Below are 6,001 nucleotides of genomic sequence, written 5' to 3' on the forward strand. Positions count from 1 at the left end.
TTCTTTGGACCAGACATGACCCTAACATGTCTGGAAATTTATTCCACTCACCAGGTACGAAGACTGAAACTGGAGCAACTCCCAGCTCTTTTTCTAAAGTCATCATGTGGGAGCGCCTGGGTGGCTCAGTCATTAAGCGTCTGCCTTCAGCTCAGGTCATGATCTCAGGGTTCTGGGATCGAGCCCCACATCAGGCTCCCTGCTCAGCGGGAAGCCTGGTTCTCCCTCTCTCACTTGCCCTGCTTGTGTTCGCTCTCTCGCTGTGTCTCTCTCTCTGTCAAGTAAATAAATAAGTAAATCTTAAAAAATAAAAATAAAGTCATCATGTGAAGGCACACTAAAAGTCACCTTTAAAAAAGGATGTACCACTCTAAGCATGAATAAACAAGCAAGCCTGACCAGCCATAAATACGAGACCCACTGCTTGGTCTTTCAGATCTTCTCCAAATGAGCTGAGGAACAATAGCCAAAGAAATCAAAGTAGAAAAAGTAGATTATGGTCATCACAAAGCTCAACATTAAGAAGTGCAGCAGAACTGCAGACTGATAGAAAAGATCCAAAGGCCGAGAACCCAGGTGTATGAAGGAGAACAGAGCTTCTGTTTTGGACAATAGCATTGGTTTTGCTATGACTAGATGAGACTGAAAGCTCGTCATGATTAGAAATAATTAATGTCAATCATTGCAGTGCCATGCAGAACCTGGTTCTTAATGCATCTTCTGTGGAAAACAACTTTTGCGCATTCACTGTTATTTTTAGCTGCATCATCATCATTTACGTATATAAAAATAAAAATTATATTTTGTATTTTAAAATCTTGTGTATAAACTATATATATAATATATAATTTTCATTGACTTGTTAATTCACTTATTCATCTGGAAGTCAAATTTCTGTTACAGAAACGCAGCTGAGTGCTGAGAACACAGAAATCAAGAAGGCAAGACAAATTAAAGAATTTATAGTTACTCCGTATCTCTTGAAAAACAGTGTTGTTTAGTAAATACATGCCTTTCTATATGCTGTGCCCTCTACCTGGAATAACCTCCTGCCTTGTTATCTGAGGACCATCGCTGTCATAGAAAACTCAGGCCATGTGTTGCTACTTTTTAGATGGTTCACCTGCCCATCAGTCTAGCGTCTCTTTCTAATGCCCCGTGATAATCCTCATGGCTACCTCTCTCTGAGCACTTCCCTGTAGTGCACTCACCTGTCCGTTTAACTCACTTGGCTGTAAGCTCCTAAAGGATTATGTCTTATTTCTCTTTTCATGATAGGTGTTCAGTTTACATTATGTGTGTGAATTACTGAATGAATTTATTAATGAACTAATTAATCCTTTGAAGTAGACCTAAAATAAGCAACTATAATACAAATGTTAAGTTCTGTAGTAAAGGAAGTTTAGGGTTTTGTGGATGATGGCTGAAGAAATTAACTGGGTCTACTGATGTGACTAAGTCGATTATGGGTGAGGCAGACAAAAAAATCTCCCTCAGATGATGTGATGCTCAAGCTGAGACTTACCAGTTGATTCAGATATCGGCCGGCAGACAGATGGGAAGAGGCATTACCCCAGATGGCATGTTATCCATAGACAGGAAGGTCTATGAATGCTGTCACGATCAGCAAATTCTAAGTAGGAAAAACAGGATGAAACAGGTATTGGCATATGAAGGAGTAGTTGGGAATGACATTAGATACTAACCCAGGGGCTGCAGCAAAATGGAATTTACGTCCTGCTTATGATATTGCATTTTGTATATTTAGTGATGGAACCATGGCCCAAGAGTAGACCTCCAGCTGACAGAGGAAGAACAGCAAGTAAGTAGATTGGTAAGAAATATTATAAAAGCAAGAGAATGAAATTAGAAAAAAAGCATAAAATAGAAGCCAAGGAAAGAAGTGACCATCAGCACCAAATGCCACAAAACAAAGAGGACAAACATTGAGATGAGTCAAGGAGACGGAGTACTCAATAGGCTGTTGGTGACCCAAGGGAGAACAATGCTTGGGTTATAGAGGGCAGGTGAGGATGCAGTTTCTGCATCGGCGGAAACTATTAAAACCCTTGGATAAAAAAGAAGTTGAGGACAAGCTAGCCAGGGGTGATCTGGCGTTGAGACGGGCTTTTTACTATCAAAAGACTGGAGCATGTTTATAGACTAAAGGGAAGGTGTCAGTGGGAAAAAAAGAGCTGGAAATATAGTAGATGGAGAGGATAATTTATCAAGCAATGCGCTGAAGGAGATGGCATTTAAAGCAAAGTGGGAGAATGATTTTTTGGACAGGAGGGAGGATATGCTTTCCTCTGAGACTAAGATAAAAGGCTAAGACATAGGTGCAAATGTAGAGAAGTGTGTGGGAAGAGAGTTGATAGAGGTTTCCCCTGATAGATTCTCTTTTCTCCATGAAATATGAACCGAGAGTTACAGACGGAGGAGGGTGGAGGCAGAAGTGAGCATTGAACAAGAGGCTTTAGGGATAATGGTGAAGGGCAGAATAGCTTCAGGGGAGGAAAGAAAGAAGGAAGCCTGAGAAAAGGTGAAAAGACGATCGAGCAGCACTGTGGACTCAGCCAAAAAGAAGAATGCTGTGAAGGCACATGGCGTCCCTCCGTGTGGGACTGGGGTTACCTCCAGCAGCAGATGGGAGCCCGAGTTGGGAATAGAGAAGACTTGCATTAGTGCACAGGTGAAAGTTTACAAGGCAGGGGAACAGAAGGAGCAGAGAGCTTGCTGAAAGAAGAGTAATTGATGAAACAAACTGTAGGTAGAAGACCATATGACTTATCCTCCAAACTAGTACACTTGAATATGAAAGACGGCATTATTAATAATCACCTCGGGATGATAGATGTAAACCATAGCACATATAAGGCATTATGTGAAAAACATAACATTAAAAAGAGGCGATTCAGGAAAACAATTATACTGATAGTGTAGATACAATGGCATGGCCATAAGCCAGGCGTGAAGAATTAGAAAAATAAGTGATTCAGGAATACTGGCCTCACTTCTAGAAAAGGAGCACCTTGAGATATTGACAAGAGGGGATCTGGGAGTGGTTTGCTAGTAGAGCAAATGTGAGAGGGGATCAAGGAATTTTGAGGCAAGAGTGCTTAAATGGGTGTCTGTATAAACATGTAATTTGATGCATTAAATGTAAGAAAAGGACTCAGTGCCAGGTGCCATGGTCTTCCAAGCTTTCAAGATAGAGATTGTGATGGTGGTGAATGACAAATATCAGAAAGTGTGATAAGACGCTGGATCAAGAAAAGTAAGGAGTCAGGGACATAGAAGAGAAGTCTGATGGTACCCAACAGGAGAAAAGTCATCTCTATTATCCTCCAGGAGATGCAGGCAGAGATGCCAGCTATAACCATCTGCTAAGCACAGAGAACACAAAGGCACCCAGACGGATAAAATCATTCTATCCTCTTATGCTCTTCCTTCCCTACCCTTTGATTCAGTATGGGGGGTGAAAAGGCAGCAGGTACTAAGGGACTAAAGAGGTTAGCTTTAAATACTGCAGAGAGAAAACCATCACGTTCCATCTCCTTTTCCTACCATGGGTTACTCATCTTCTTCAACTGGACTTTTGTTTTGTACACTTGCATCTTGGCTTTTTCTTATCTATAAAATGAAAATGACATTTGAAATTGCTTCATAAGGTTATATAAAGTATGAAATGAATTTATGTATTTCAAACACTTAGAGAGATTTGCATAGCACTAATGGGGGTTAACATTCATCATCATCATGATCATCACCATGCCATTAGAAGTTGAATGTGGAGCCTAAAAGCCTTTCCCTCTCACTAAACTACAATTTGGCATTGGAATTCTGCATGCTACTCACTTAGGGGATTGTATTCGAATGTGCTGTGAAAACTGAAAGTCAACGTAGAAAGGGCTAGAAGAAAGGGCAGCCACAGGAGAATACACATTAGAGGGAAAGAAGCAGAGAACAGACTGACAAGCACTAGGGGCTCACCCAACTGGAAGATTTCTTGTTTAAGCGGACACTAATGAAGCTTCTACATAAACGGCTCAGCACAGTGCAAGTGCTTCTGGTCAAAACTTTCACCAGAGTGACATCTGTAACAGCAAAGGTACGGTGTTGTCAACTGTATTATTGTTCCCATTAAAATATCCCTATTCTTCTTGGTAAAGTGATTATATGCTCCTAATTCCACTAACGCTGGGTTTGGTATGTGATACATCTGGTTGAGGACTATGAGCCACTATGATTGGATCACATATGAACACACCCTTTCAGAATCATCACAAGTTTTGCCAATAATCCCACTTTTCCTCTTTGCAACAAAAGTGTCCTTAAGGGAGCTGTTGCTTCTGCATAGAACCCAGAATGAGAAAGCATGAGGATCAGACCAGTAGCAATTGATCCAAACTTGTAGCATGAATGAGAAACATTCTGTTTTGGTAATCTGCTGTGAAGAAATTGCCACCTCCATGACACTGGCTAAAACAGAACTTGTTCTAAGAAGGGAAATGTTAATGTATGAGAAAAGAAACCACATGTCAGAGTTTTCAGGTTTTGGTTTTGGACAAATGGAAAAGCTCTCAACAGAGGATGGAAAAACTAACCCACATTACTTTGTGCAAAATATTTGGTTAAATTATTATTTGTGATCACTTGGAAAACAGAAAATAAATCTTTGGCTTCAGATGATGTTGTGAAACGGAATGCATTATGGTGCCTTGTTTTGTTTCTGTTTTCTTTTCAAATTAATTAACTTCTTTTTAATGTGTCAGAGGTAAATATGCTATAACTTTCTAGAAATGCCATAAGTAAGAATTACTAAGAATTAAATTTTTTAAAACTTCACATAATTAATTTCATTTTTAGCTCATCAAATAAAATTTCTTATTTTCTCCATTATTTTCTTATGAAATAGGGAAGGAAAAAGAATAAATAGAATATATATATTTTAGTATCTATATTTATAGAACTTAAAATTCCAAAGGAACATGATTTTAAGAAAAATAAATGAGTAAAAGCTGACATCCATTTTGCTCAGGTTGGATTATGCAGGGTTAGAAATAGATGCAAGATCAATATTATCTTATTGAGGTAATAAGACCATAGTTCTTCTTTCTCATATGGACTGTTTTATTTGTAGTTCAAATAAACATTTAAGGTTGATTTACAACTTACTTGTTTTAAATAGATAAAGTATACAATTAATAAAATACTAGATTTTTTTTAGAAAAATTCTAAACACAAAGGAAGTAAAACCTTTACACATTTACATCACCTTATAAGAATCAATGCTGCTGTTATTATGTATATCCTTCCTATAGTTTTCTATTTTTAACATTTTTTGGAAATTATGATATTTTGAAAAATATTGCACACATTTTTTTAAAATTTCTTTCAGCGTAACAGTATTCATTGTTTTTGCACCACACCCAGTGCTCCATGCAATACGTGCCTCCTTAATACCCATCACCTGGCTCTCCCAACCTCCCACCCCCCACCCCTTCAAAACCCTCAGGTTGTTTTTCAGAGTCCATAGTCTCTCATGGTTCACCTCCCCTTCCAATTTCCCTCAACTCCCTTCTCCTCTCCATCTACCCTTGTCCTCCATGTTATTTGTTATGCTCCACAAATAAGTGAAACCATATGATAATTGACTCTCTCTGCTTGACTTATTTCACTCAGCATAATCTCTTCCAGTCCTGTCCATGTTGATACAAAAGTTGGGTATTCATCCTTTCTGATGGAGGCATAATACTCCATAGTGTATATGCACACATTTTTAGGCTGGCTTTCCACTTGGTATTATTTAGGTAATATTTTCTGATGGCATCAATATTTTCCAAATGTTCATTTAAATGACTGTATACGATTTCCAAAATATTTCATGGTTTTCAGAACAATTCTATAGTGTAGAGTATCTTTATGTCTCAGACCATAGGGAATATCCCTCTGGAAACAAAGACTTACTGTCATCACATTGAACCATGTTTTTCGGCTT

This window comes from Martes martes, assembly GCF_963455335.1.
Source record: "Martes martes genome assembly, chromosome: 16".
NCBI lineage: Eukaryota > Metazoa > Chordata > Mammalia > Carnivora > Mustelidae > Martes > Martes martes.